This window comes from Mus musculus, chromosome 2, assembly GCF_000001635.26.
Source record: "Mus musculus strain C57BL/6J chromosome 2, GRCm38.p6 C57BL/6J".
NCBI classification, from domain to species: Eukaryota; Metazoa; Chordata; class Mammalia; order Rodentia; family Muridae; genus Mus; species Mus musculus.
Window position 1 is genome coordinate 139373816 of NC_000068.7, and position 14576 is coordinate 139388391.

Here is a 14576-nt window from a genome sequence, read left to right on the forward strand (position 1 = left end):
TTAAGTCTATAGAAACTTCAAAGTAGACTCACTTGGGGCATCCTTCGAAGTGTGGAGTAGCTCTTCACCACAGAAAACATTGAGTCCTTCCTTGAACAGGCACCTTCTGTGTCTACTAGATTAGCACAGTTTTATAAAAACAACTATGGAAATGTCCTAATAGACAAAAGTGTCATTGTCTGTAGCAGCCCAAAGATTTTCTACTCCAGTAAAGTTGAGATTCTTAAATTAACTCTCCAGAAAAGAATTTCAGGTGTGTCAGTATGAAGCAATGTTTAGTTCATCAACAACATATTTTAATATGAATTTAGGCAAGGTTATTAATAAAGGGATCAAGAGACTAATACGTTATTAATGATAAATAATCAATGACAATAAGTAATATATGATACTAAATAATATATAAATGATAAAATGATAGTTATGTACACCCAAGAATGGTGGTCATGTGCTCTTCTCCAGAGATTTAACATTTAAATGTCAATAACAATGTATGATCTTGATAACTTTTGAAGTTACATTGTTAGAAGTTTTAAGAGATTAAGTGAAATGTTTTGATATACTTATTTTTATCTAAAGAACTTTAATGAGATCATAAGGTGGTTTGGGAGGTACATTATACAAATATTCAGGCTGATAAGACATCGATCAAAGAAAGTCAACAGAATTCTTTTTGTACATAGGTTGCAAGTAAATTAAGGCATATGCTTGACTATAAACATGGTTCATAATATTGAGAGCTTTAAAAAAATGTTTCTCACCCAGCAGTGGTGAAAGGTTTTTTTACTCCATGTGTCTTTTCATCTTCTCTGAGATATAGCAACATCCAAGATATCAGTGTGTATAGGGATGGGGATGAGCAAAGCATTGGCACTGTCCTCTTAGAGTCTTGCAGAAACTCAGCATCAGTGAACAGGAAAAAAATGTTGCCCAGACCCTCAGGTTTCAAGGAGCCAATCCCTCTACTGAGACATTGTGTGGATCCATTATTTTGAAGACAGACTACGAAACTCTAGCTGGCAGAGGACAGCTGAACATTCTGGAGAAACTCTGCCTACTTGGATGATGTAGCTTCATTCAGGCTGCAGACTTATATTTCTCATTTCTCTGTGTAAACTGAAAAGCATGTATAGCATCCTACATGCTGTATTTCTTCATGTGGCAGAATCTTCACACCAACATTAGATAGACAGTTTGTTATTCATAAAAATGTGTCTGCTCTGTCTCTATTTCCTGAAGAGAATGGAAAAAAAAAACCCTTTGGAATTTCCTTATAGAAATGAAACCATTTATTCCCACCCCCAGGTAACTTACAGTTCATGACAGTTCAATGGACAACACAGTACCAACTAAATCTCTTAGGAGGGGAGAATGTGTGGAGTTGAAGCTCAATTGCAAATAATGGTCAATCAAATGAAATGTGCCTACATAGTGAAGCCTCAGTTGAAAACTAAACTAAGCTCAGGTGAGTTTTCCTAGGTTATGAAAATACATCACAGAAGTGAAGATTATTATCCTGTGGATCCGTAAGTGTCCGACTTGGGATGCTCTCAGACATAGACTTGAGCATCCTGTTATTTAACTGTTCCTCCTCTGTGCCGTGTGTGTGTGTGTGTGTGTGTGTGTGTGTGTGTGTGTGTGTGTGTGTGTGTGTGTTCCTAATTCAAAAGCTGTTAGTTACTACCAAGATATGTGTACCACTACTGCTGGCTTGATTATTGTGTCTTGCTGTCATTTTTGTGGTTCATAGATATCAATTCTGGTTAGAATCGTTGGTAGGTTCTCTCTCATAGAAGCTTGCATAAATGCTTGCTTTTATATAGCACTGTACTGGCTACTGGGTAGTAGTCTAATAAATTTTCAAAACTTAAGCAAATAACTGGAACCTCAGAAGTTAAAGCCACCTGAACAACAATACAGGTTCCCTGGGATCACCAAAGCATGCAGCTGGTATCTGAAGTGACTTAAGTCTTGTGTAGGGCTTGCCCTGTGTCGCGGGATTTTTCTCTGTCCAATTACATTAGGGCATAAGGAGGCCAGTGATTGGACAGGGAAAAGAGAGGTGGAACTAAGAGTTGCAGAGACAGAGAGCCTCTTGGAAGGAAGGAAAATGGAGGCAGACATGAACGAGCATGGCTTTAACCAGTCACAGGTAGTTATACCATAACATTAGAATAATTTGAATAAAGCTTTTATCATTATCAACTGGTTCCAAAATTATTGTATTGATTTATTGTAAATTGAGAATTTATTAATTATAAACTTCTAGAGCTTTGATTCAACTGGGTTGATGGGTGGGGTGATGGCTGACCGTGGGGTGGACAGTCGATTTGTGGCAGTGAGAGGAACTTGGGAGCTCTGGCCCCACCAGAGAGTTGGTGGGTAGAGAAAGAGCCAGCGGGGGCCAGCACATGTGCAGAAAGTGCCAGTTCACTTTTTAATATTTCCTGCAACAGTCCTGAACCTACAAAGTCTGACTTTACCGGAGAGTCAGAGCCAATATTTCCTGTCATGGTCCAAAGAGTCCTACAGTTCTCCTAGGGTTCTTTAAATATCAAGAGAGAGAGCAGTCTCCAGCTTGAATCCTGCTTGCTCTAATTAAATGTACTTTCCACAATATCTTAATGAATTTTAGGATCTTTCAGGAAAAGTTCAACCTAGTATTAAGGAATACTCAAGTTACAGATGGCTGAAGGTCTCTCAGAATATTATAAAATATGTGATGTTAGCAAAAATAACTTGTTTGGAAAAATAGTTTCTCAGAAAAGGCAGAATATATGTGCAATGATTTCTCAATGTGTTCTTAAATTCTTACAGCTCAATATGCAATCTAGAGACATTATGTCACATGGTTCTAAAGATAGATGATAAGCCCAAATCTCCTTATGGCATCACTGCCATTGCACACTTGAGTTCTTTCTAAGATAATTTTTTTTACGCATTTTTTTTCTGGGAAATCACATGAAACAAGCCTACAGTTTTAGTAACAATCTTCTTAAATGTGCTGAGAAAATGATAAACATTTTTATTATTTCTATAACTGTCTTTTGATTTCTCACAACCACCCACCTGCTGACGTGTGTGTGTGTGTGTGTGTGTGTGTGTGTGTGTGTTGTGCTGTGTTTCATTTGTAGAGTACAGATGATTTGTGTAGGTTTTTAAAATATTATACACATGCACAAATATGTATGCATCATGAAGTTACAGCTATGTGAACTTTCACAAAGTAAACATACTTATTCAAGAAACAAAATGTGACAATCATTTCAGAGGATTCCCTGCTGTCCCATCTTGTTCAAGATGGTGAGGTGTGACATTTTCAAGCCAGCATTTAGAGTGTTTGTTGGAAATCTGTGGAATATCTATTTCCTTTAAGAAGACACTGACATCTGTACCCAGCATTATAAGTACAGCTCATTAGTTATCCTTTCCTACTGTATCCCATACCATTTCTAGGCACTGCTATAAATCCATCTTTACTCTGGAACCCTTTCATGACTGTCATGATGTTCTGGCTCATGTGGTTACTCTGCTGTGGTCCAAAATTAAGCTTCTTTACCACAGCATAGTGACAACCTTTGGAAGGATCCTCTACCAGATTCTTAGTGATTTCTTATTCTTCACTCAAGAGAAGTGACAGCAGTGTAGAGTTGCACAAGGACCACCTCCATACTCCAGTCAACGCATGTTATCACAAAATTTGCTTACATGTAAAATCTTAAGACTGGAGCAATGGCATTCTGATAACAAGATCCACCTCTTTATTTCTTTCCAATCTTCTGACCTTGCAGCATCACTACTACCTAATGTCATGATGACAAGGGTCATATGCAAAAAAAAAAAAAAAAAAAAAAAACAGTGTCTTACTTAGGGATTCATAGCTATGAAGAAACACCATGATCATATATAAGGTCTTATACAGGAAAACATTTAACTGTAGCTGGCTTACAGTTTTAGATGTTTAATCCACTATAATCATGGCAGGAAGCATAGAAGCAGGCAGACAGGAGGTAGGAGGCACCAAGAGTTCTACATCTTAATCCAAAGGCAGCAGAAGAGGACTGACCTATACACTAGGCTGAGCTTGAGCACAGCAGACCACAAAGTTCACCCCCTCAGTGACACACTTCCTCCAATAAGGCCACACATACTGAAAGAACACACCTACTAATAGTGCCATCCACCATGGGCCAAGCATTCAAACACATGCGTCTATCAGTGCCATACCTATTCAAACCACCACAGACAGGCTTCCAACGTTATTCAAGCCTATTCAATCCCAATCACACACCCAGCAGATGGCCTTAAGGAAACACTGGCTGCATTTTGAACTTCTGCTTTAGCTGAAAACTGGTGGATTACAGCTACAGAGGACAAGAGGTCCACATGCTCACAGATAAGCATCAGAGAAACCAGAACTGTTAAACACGCAGGCTTCTCTTCCCATGAAGACATACGTATACCTGTTTCCATCCAAGAAGGTTGTAAGTGGATATTGTTTAATAGCCTGCAATCTTTTGCTATTGCCAGGCTTCCCTTGATTCCTCCTTGTTGAGAGCATTGTTTCTCACTCCATAGGACCCATCCTTATGAAAGAAGCCTCATGCATTTGCAAAAGAGGTTTACTATTACGCTTACAAGTGTTTCCCCTCTAGACCTTTATCCTGATTATTGTTTCTCAGTCAGTTATTGTTTCTCAGTCCTTCTTGTGGAAAAGGTCACAGGTACCTTGCAAAACGCATGTCCTTTACAAAGGAACTATGGTGTAACCAAACTTTGAGCTTTGTTGTGATAGTTGCTCTGTGGAAACCTTTTTTTTTTTTTCCTAAACTTGTACTGTGTTTAAATATGTGTGCAATGAACTGCTCATGGTCAGACTCCAAAAGTTTATTCCAGCATTGCTAAGTAAGTCATGCTGAGCTTGTTACTTTTTGTTTGTTTTTTTGTTTGTTTGTTTTTTTATCTCTGATGGCAGTGGTGCTTGCCACAACCCCAAGGGCCCAGAAGGTAAAACATTCCATCAACTCCTTGTACTCTGGACCAAAGATCAACAATGAGAGTTCTCCGGTGTTAGGAAAGAATTTGTGGTACTCAACAGCCTGGATCTCAAGTTCTAGCTGTATTCAAGGGGTGGCAGGCTTGCTATGGTTCACATCAAGAACTGAATGTTATTTGTCACTATAAGTGTCTTCTGTAACAAGCCTAATTTTAATCCTTATTTTTCCTCCAGTCTCCATCCCTCTCTGTCTCTTTTATGCCTGTAAATAAAAGCTGCATCAGGAAGAACAAATAAAACATCATCTGCATAGAAATATGCATTGGAAAGAATAATCATCTGTGTTTTAAAATAGGAAACCCGAGATACAAAATCCATGAATGTAAAGCATTCAGAGTGATTTTAGTTTCTATTTATCCCAATATCTACAGCTAAACAGAACAACATTTGGTGGCTAATGAGTAAAGTCACAGAAAACAAAAGACACAAAGCACTTGGCAGACAAATTTTTGAATCATCGCCCACATACCCTTTGACTTCCTCAGTCCTTGCAAGACAAGTTTTGCTGTTTCCTTTTGTTGGTTCAATAATTTGCCAACACAGCACTGTAATGTTGAAACCAAAAGTGCCATTTTCTAAACATAGCTTTCTTGTGGATCCAACAGGAGAAATGTGTATTTGAGACTCAGATCTACATTTTTTCTGCAACACCATATTTTTTAGTAAATCTTCTCTGTCCCTTGGGCGAAGATCACATGGAAGAGACATGGAGAGACACGCCACAGGTGAACTAAAGGCTGTGGACATGCTAAAGGGATGATCTGCCTTAGACAATGGAAAGGGCAACAGCTATCCCCAGAGAGTTCTCACCATGAGATTCCAGTGGCCTACACCATGTTTTGTGTTTGGTAATTTTTTGTTTCATTGTTTTGTTTTGTTTTCTCATGGGCTTGAACCAGAGATCAGAATTGTAGCTCTTACATTCTGGAAGGCATGAAAAACTTGGGAGCTGGGCTGAAAGGCTGGGAGATTTCCAGACAAGTAGTAGATATTGAAATCGAGAAAACAACCATAATATTTTCTTTTTTTCTACATCTTATTCTTTTGTTATCTCTAAGTATGGGTGAGGTCTGTGTCATGCAACCATGTGCTAGTCGTTACAGGATCATCTTGGTTCATATTCTTTGGTAAACCTTACCAGAAAAGATAACGGTGACAAAAAAAAAAAAAGTAAGCAAATAAAATATAGGGTCATAAATTCACTGGAGGAGTAGGAAGAAGAGGCTGAAATCCAGGCTGGAGCAGAAGAACACTAAAGGATCTGTGGAACATTCCAGCATTGTCTCCAGAGTTGTCAGATGCCTGATGGCATCTCCAGAGGGCTCACTGTGGCACAAAGACCACTGGAGAGTAGAAGAGAAGAGGAAACTCCATAATAAGAGCAACATGGATTACAGACACAGCTAGTGGGAGCGCACGTCCTCCTCCTTCCTCAGTGGAATGCAGGAGACAAGTGTAGACAGAGGGAACTGAGGAAGGAGGGCATTTCTGAAAATAATGAGCTCAGAGACACTACTTCCTTTTATCATAAGCAATGAGTTCACTCTTGTGGATAGAGCTAGAGCTTAAAACTAGAATCAAACCTGCCTAGAGCCAATCCGTACCCTTGCCATCTGTATAGCCAGGGGCAGGCCACCCAAGCCAAGTTAATTATCTCATGTGTAAGGTGGAGTTGTAAAGCACCTTCAAAGATAGCTCTGTGAGAATTAAACAAGATACTTTATAAACGATACCTATTTTCCTGGCCTTTAATAAGTATTTCATGGGTATTAATTTGTACCGAATCCACAGTATTGTATTGACCTTCACGTTTGTTTGGTGAGATTGTAAACTTCAAGTTTATTGGAATTAAAATGTTCTAGTTCCTTTTGGAATTATGAAGATATTGGTTTTATTTTTTTTCAAAATGATAAGGGCAGGAGGATAGCCCTCTGTTTGTCTTAGGATCAGCTTCCAACTACTCTCAGGTGGCATTTGCATTTACTCTGGTGCTAAATCTACCCAGGAAGCTGGGCAAACAACTGATTTCCTTCAGTTGGATTTTCAATTACACGGGCTGTGCAGTCAGATGTCCAGAGATCCTAGGCTGCCAGGCAGCATTGCCTTTGTTTGGTTAGTTAAAGAAATACTAGTTTGCTTGCCTTTAAAGTCCTCCTTCTTTATATTTCTTTGCTCTCTGGCATTGCCTTTAAATCCCAAATGGCTATCTGTGTTCCTAGGCTATTGTCTATGGTGATGCTAATGTGCCTGAAATGGTAGAATAAGGTGCACCAACTCATTTTATAGAGAATAGTGTTTTAAGGAGAACCATGGCAACAAACATGAGAATTTCTTGGCAACCCACTTATAGGAGAGGGGAGTGTAAGAAAGGGAGGAAAAGAGCTGCAAAGGGCGATTCTAGGCGAGCAATCTCTACTGTTGGAAGCAAAAGAAAGGGATGGGTTTTGGAAGTAGGAGTCAAACCCCATGACCTTCTTGTCTCCTTGAGAACAAAAGCACCTTCCTAGGGTGGTTTTAGTATCAAATGGAAAGTTCTTGCCCCTTTGTTTTCATTGAAAGGCTTATGAATATTAATCGGAAGCAAAATTATTCATTAATGATTTTTATGAGCCATAAATGAATTATCGACAACCAGTAGAGCTAAAGTAATATCACTTTGATAGCTATGTCTGAAAAACAATTAAAGAACTTCAACATCAAATTTAAAAAGAATGAAGAAAAAAGTAGAGAAAAAAATTTAATTGGATATTTTATTTATTTACATTTCAAATGTTATCCCCTTTCCTGGTTTCCCCTCTGCAAATCCCCTACTCCATTCCCCCTCCCCCTGCTTCTATGAGGGTGCCCCACCCATCCACCTACCCACTCACACCTCACCACCTTAGCATTCCTCTTCACTGGGGCATCAAGCCTTCACCAGTTCCTTTATGCTGCTCATCTGTCCATTCACCCTCCTGAAGCACCTTTTTCAGACTGAGCCACAAGGTGGCAGCATAAGCTTAGCCATGTCTGTATTTCCACGTTATGAGCTCCTACTGAATCTCCCTTCTACTTTCCCCCTTTTAGCTCTGCACTGATACACCACTGAGACTGCCAGCAGTAAGTAAATTACAGTGGTTTCACTGAGTTCTAGTAGCTTCCAAGGTGTCTGTGCTGACAGCAGTTTGTGACATCTCCGAAGGAGCTATGCTTCCTTTTTTGGTCCAAAGCCAAGGATGACACTATCTTCTTCTCTACACTATATGCACAGGTGCTTCTAGCTCAAGGGCACAAAATCCACAACAACAGAAATCTCGCAGAAAAAGACAGTAAACCTGAAGCTCTTAAAGGTGGGTTGAGGAGATTCCAGCTAAGAATCATCCAGGGAAAAACCTGACTTTTCACGGGCAATCTTTGTGCCAGGAGAACCTTCCATCCTGGATAAAACAGGCCTATGGTGGCTCAGAGAAGCATGCGTAAAGGTAACTTGTCTTCCAGGAGGAGTTTTGTAGAGATTAAAACATATCTCACCTGGTTATCCCTCTGCATTCCCAGCAAACATGGGCTTAGAACTCAACAACCAGCATGGAGTTTGTTTCCTGTCCCTAAACAGCAAGCAGAGCAGGGATGTTGTAACCAGTTTAGGCTAAGGCGATCTATCCTCTGGACCTGGTAAAAGTCATCTTCTTGGAGCACACTGCTCTTGCCAGCAATCTACAACCCTGGACCAGAATTCTAGGCCTGTTTTGTGAAAAAGCCTAAGGCACTGCTACCTGCCTAGGACTCAGTGGTCAGAAACCCTGCTGTGGCTGCTAAAAGAGCAGCAGTGTGGTAGAGCTTCTGCTAAGCAAAGGCCAGGAAACCACCAACTAACTGCCCTCCTTGCTGCAGGAGGAGGTAAGATAAAATAACACTTGAGAACCTACCCTGGCTCTGGCAACTGAAGTCAATACTGGAGCCCTATGCTCTGAGACCTTCCCAGACTAACAACTTGAGAAAGTGCCTCTTCTGTCTGGGCCTGTTGACTTCAAAGAAGTTTAGTTTGTTTCAGGCTAAGCAGCATCAAACAGCATCAGCCTGACCCAGGCAGGCTCAGGTCCCTGCTTGTCTACTTCAAACTGTGCCCTTGGACCGGCAGCCATAGAGATCCAACCACAGAGGCACCTACATCCATTTTATATGCTCTTTGATAAAGCTTGCCTGTGAGGATAAAACACCTACATACAAGAGTGGGATATCCTGAGGAAAGTGACTTGAGAAGGATGTTAGTTGTGAGGCTATTCATGTCCATGTTTTCAGAATTAGAAAGGAGTCAATAAGTCATTCATTGGGCAAGACTGTGTATACAGAGGGACAAGGTATAAGAATGCTGCCCTAATGTATACACCAATTCTGGGAGGAAGAGAAGGGAGGGCTGAGTAGCTTTTCATTGTAGGTACAATGCTTTTTCTTTTCTTTTTTATGCTGAGCATGAAGGTGTGTCTTAATTATTTTTCTATTGCTGTGTCAGAACACCATGACCAAGGCAACTTATGGAATAAAGACAATATTGGGGCTTAGACTTTCAGAGGCTCAGGCTCAGTACATGACCATCCTAGTCAATAGCATGGCAGCAAGCAGGCGTGGCTCTGGAGCAAGTAGGAGTGAACAGACTTCCTTCCATATGAGCATTAGACATAGAAGGAGAGCTAACTGCAAATAGTCTTGGGTTTTAAAACCACAGAGCCAACTCCTCAGTACACACCTCCTCCAATAAGTCCACACTTTCTAATTCTCCTCAAGCAACTCCACTATCCGGGAACCAAGTATTCAACTGTATGATCCTATAAGTAACATTCACATTTGGACCACTACAAGATACAAACCAGCTCTCAAGGTACTGGAGCTGTAAGATCTTTAGTTCAAGGATAGCCTGAAACACATAGCAAAATCATCTCAAAATAAATGCCCCCTTTTAAAGAAGGATACATGTGGTGATGCTGATGCCACATGATTTGTAGATCTTAACTAGCCAGTCACAAAGGCCTTTGATTTTGCTTTCAGCTCCAGCTTTGCCCACATCAGCTGCTAGATGGGTACGGACAAAATCAAGCGGGTACACAAAGCACAACAATGTGGCCCCAGCAGCACCACTTGATGCCAGGTTCCCTGCAAACTAGCACCCAAACTGCTCTTCTTGTCCAGCTCACCCAGTGAGATATGGTTGTGTTTATCTTGGAAGGCAAAGTTGAGAACCTGGGTGAGGAAGTATTTGATGGCATTGGCCAGGTTACCATGGCAGAAGGACAGGACTCCCTGTTCCTTGCTGATATGAACCATGCAATCGATAATGCCCTTGTATTCCTTATCCGCCATGATTTGCTTGCTGACATGATGAATCTGCAGCAGCAGCTTGACCCTCTCGGTGGGTACTACTGCCATCTTGGAGATAGCCACAGCCACTCCACCAGCCAAGAAGTCCTTGGTGCAGGACACAGAGGCATCTATCATGTTGAAAGAGAAAAAGAAGAAACAAAGGACAACTGGACAGGATTGGGTTGACAACTGGCTTTGACTACTGGACGCTGGGCTTGAACTTGTATTTTCTATTTGTATATATGCCTCTGTGCCAATTCCACCATGCCCTAATTACTGAAGCTCTATAGTAAGTTTAAAATGTAAGTTTTATAGTGCTTTTACTTTATAGTAAGAGTTTACTATAATTATAGTTTAATGTACAGTACTTTACAGTATTATAAAGTACTTATAAATATTATGAAGTTGTATAAAGTATAGTACTTTATAGTTAAGTAAGTATTCTCACTTATAATAAGTAAAAATGTAAATTCCTCCCATGAACTTTTTTTTTAATTGCCTCTGGAGCTGGAAAGATGACTCAGAGTTTAAGAATACTGGATGCTCTTCAGAGGACCCAGGTTCAAGTTCCAGCCCATGGGTAAAAAGGAGAGAGAGAGAGAGAGAGAGAGAGAGAGAGAGAGAGAGAGAGAGAGACAGACAGAGAGAGAGAGAGAGAGAGAGAGAGAGAGAGAGAGAGAGAGAGAGAGAACTAACATACCATTAATCTTAACTCCAGTGCCAGGGGTTCCAATACCATCTTCTGGCCTCGGGAGGCACCGGATGCTCATGGTACATAAAACACAGCAGGACTTAGTAGCATGCATTTTACTCTCAGCACACAGGAAGCAGAGGAAGATAGATCTCTGTGAGTTTGAGGCCAACCTGGTCTACATAGTGAATTCCAGGCCACCAAGGTTATATAGTGTGACCCTTTGTCAAAAATACCAACCAAAACCAAAACAATTCAAGTCACTATGCCCATGCCGTGTGAGATACTGTGAGATAAATATATACATATATATTTTTAATATTTTTATTACGTATTTTCTTCAATTACATTTCCAATGCTATCCCAAAAGTCCCCCATACCCTCCCCCCACTCCCCTACCCACCCATTCCCACTTTTTGGCCCTGGCATTCCCCTGTACTGGGGCATATAAAGTTTGCAAGTCCAATGGGCCTCTCTTTCCAGTGATGGCTGACTAGGCCATCTTTTGATACATATGCAGCTAGAGTCAAGAGCTCCAGGGTACTGGTTAGTTCATAATGTTGATGCACCTACAGGGTTGCAGATCTCTTTAGCTCCTTGGATACTTTCTCTAGCTCCTCCATTGGAGGCCCTGTGCTCCATCCAATAGCTAACTGTGAGCATCTAATTATGTGTTTTCTAGGCCCCGGCCTAGTCTCACAAGAGACAGCTATATCTGGGTCCTTTCAGCAAAATCTTGCTACTGTATGGAATGGTGTCATCTTTTGGAGGCTAATTATGGGATGGATCTCTGGATATGGCAGTCTCTAGATGGCCCATTTTTTTCTCTCAGCTCCAAACTTTGTCTCTGTAACTCCTTCCATGGGTGATTGTTTCCAATTCTAAGAAGGGGCAAAGTGTCCACACTTTGGTCTTCGTTATTCTTCAGTTTCATGTCTTTTGCAAATTGTATCTTATATCTCGGGTATACTAAGTTTCTGGGCTAATATCCACTTATCAGTGAGTACATATCATTTGAGTTCTTTTGTGATTGTGTTACCTCACTCAGGATGATGCCCTCCAGGTCCATCCATTTGCCTAGGAATTTCATAAATTCAATCTTTTTAATAGATGAGTAGTACTCCGTTGTGTAAATGTACCACATTTTTTGTATCCAATCCTCTGTTGAGGTGCATCTGGGTTGTTTCCAGCTTCTAACTATTATAAATAAGGCTGCTATGAACATAGTAGAGCATGTGTCCTTCTTACCGGTTGGGAGATCTTCTGGATATATGTTCAGGAGAGGTATTGCAGGATCCTCTGGTAGTATGTCCAATTTTCTGAAGAACTGCCAGACTGATTTCCAGAGTGGTTGTACAAGCTTGTAATCCCACCAACAATGGAGGAGTGTTCCTCTTATTCCACATCCTCCCCAGCATCTGCTGTCACCTGAATTTTTATTTTAGCCATTCTGACTAGTGTGAGATGGAATATCAGAGACTTGCATTTCTCTGATGATTAAGGATGCTGAAATTTTTTTCAGGTGCTTCTCAGCCATTCGGTATTCCTCAGGTGAGAATTCTTTGTTTAGCTCTGAGCCCCATTTTTAATGTGGTTATTTGATTTTCTGGAGTCCACCTTCTTGAACTCTTTATATATATTGGATATTATTCCCCTATCTGATTTAGGATAGGTAAAGATCCTTTCCAAATGTGTTGGTGGCCTTTTTGTCATATTGACGGTGTCTTTTGCCTTGCAGAAGTTTGCATTTTCATGAGATCCCATTTGTCAATTCTCAATCTTACAGCACAAGCTATTGATGTTCTATTCAGGAATTTTTCCCCTGTGCCCATATCTTAGAGGCTTTTCCCCACTTTCTCCTCTATAAGTTTCAGTGTCTCTGGTTTTATGTGGAGTTCCTTGATCCACTTAGATTTGACCTTAGTACAAGGAGATAGGAATGGATCAATTCGAATTCCTCTACATGATAACCACCAGTTTTGCCAGCACCATTTGTTAAAAATGCTGTCTTTCTTCCACTGGATGGTTTTAGCTCCCTTGTCAAAGATCAAGTGACCATAGGTGTGTGGGTTCATTTCTGGGTCTTCAATTCTATTCCATTGGTCTACTTGTCTGTCACTATACCAGTACCAGGCAGTTGTTATCACAATTGCTCTGTAGTCAAGCTTTAGGTCAGGCATGGTGATTTCACCAGAGGTTCTTTTATCCTTGAGAAGATTTTTTGCTATCCTAGGTTTTTTTGTTATTCCAGATGAATTTGCAGATTGCTCTTTCTAATTCGTTGAAGAATTGAGTTGGAATTTTGATGGGGATTGCATTGAATCTGTAGATTGCTTTTGGCAAGATAGCCATTTTTACAATGTTGATCCTGCCAATCCATGAGCATGGGAGATCTTTCCATCTTCTGAGATCTTCTTTAATTTCTTTCTTCAGAGACTTGAAGTTCTTATCATACAGATCTTTCACTTCCTTATTTTGAATCACGCCAAGATATTTTATATTATTTGTGACTATTGAGAAGGGTGTTGTTTCCCTAATTTCTTTCTCAGCCTGTTTGTCCTTTGTGTAGAGAAAGGCCATTGACTTGTTTGACTTAATTTTATATCCAGCTACTTCACTGAAGCTGTTTATCAGGTTTAGGAGTTCTCTGGTGGAATTTTTAGAGTCACTTATATGTACTATCATATCATCTGCAAAAAAGGTGATACTTTGACCTCATCTTTTCCAATTTGTATCCTCTTGATCTCCTTTTGTTGTCAAATTGCTCTGGCTAGGACTTCAAGTACTATGGTGAGTAGGTAGGGAGAAAGTGGGCAGCCTTGTCTAGTCCCTGATTTTAGTGGGATTGCTTCCAGCTTCTCACCATTTACTTTGATGTTGGCTACTGGTTTGCTGTCGATTGCTTTTATCATGTTTAGGTATGGGCCTTGAAGTCCTGATTTTCCCAAGACTTTTATCATGAATGGGTGTTGGATCTTGCTGAATGCTTTCTCCACATCTAACAGGATGATAATGTGGTTTTTGCTTTTGAGTTTATTTATATAATGGATTACGTTGATGGATTTCCATATATTAAACCATCCCTGCATCCCTGGAAAAAAACCTACTTGGTCACAATGGATGATTGTTTTGATGTGTTCGTGGATTCAGTTAGCAAGAATTTTATTGAGTACTTTTGCATCGATATTCATAAGGGAAGTTGGTCTGAAGTTCTCTATCTTTGTTGGATCTTTCTGTGGTTTAGGTATCAGAAAATTGTGGCTTCAGAGAATGAGTTGGGTAGAGTACCTTCTACTTCTATTTTGTGGAATAGTTTGTGCAGAATTGAAATTAGATCTTCTTTGAAGGTCTGATAGAACTCTACACTAAACCCATCTGGTCCTGGACTTTTTTTGTCTGGGAGACTATTAATGACTGCTTCTATATCTTTGGGTGATATGGGACTGTTTAGATCGTTAACTTGATCCTGATTTAACTTTGGTACATGGTATCTGT

General features: G+C 40.3%; 1 pseudogene; it reads right to left on the minus strand.

Annotated features, from left to right (window-relative positions):
• Positions 1 to 9989: 9989 nt before the first annotated feature.
• On the minus strand, positions 9990 to 10525 carry Gm14071 (annotated as a pseudogene).
• Positions 10526 to 14576: the final 4051 nt, after the last annotated feature.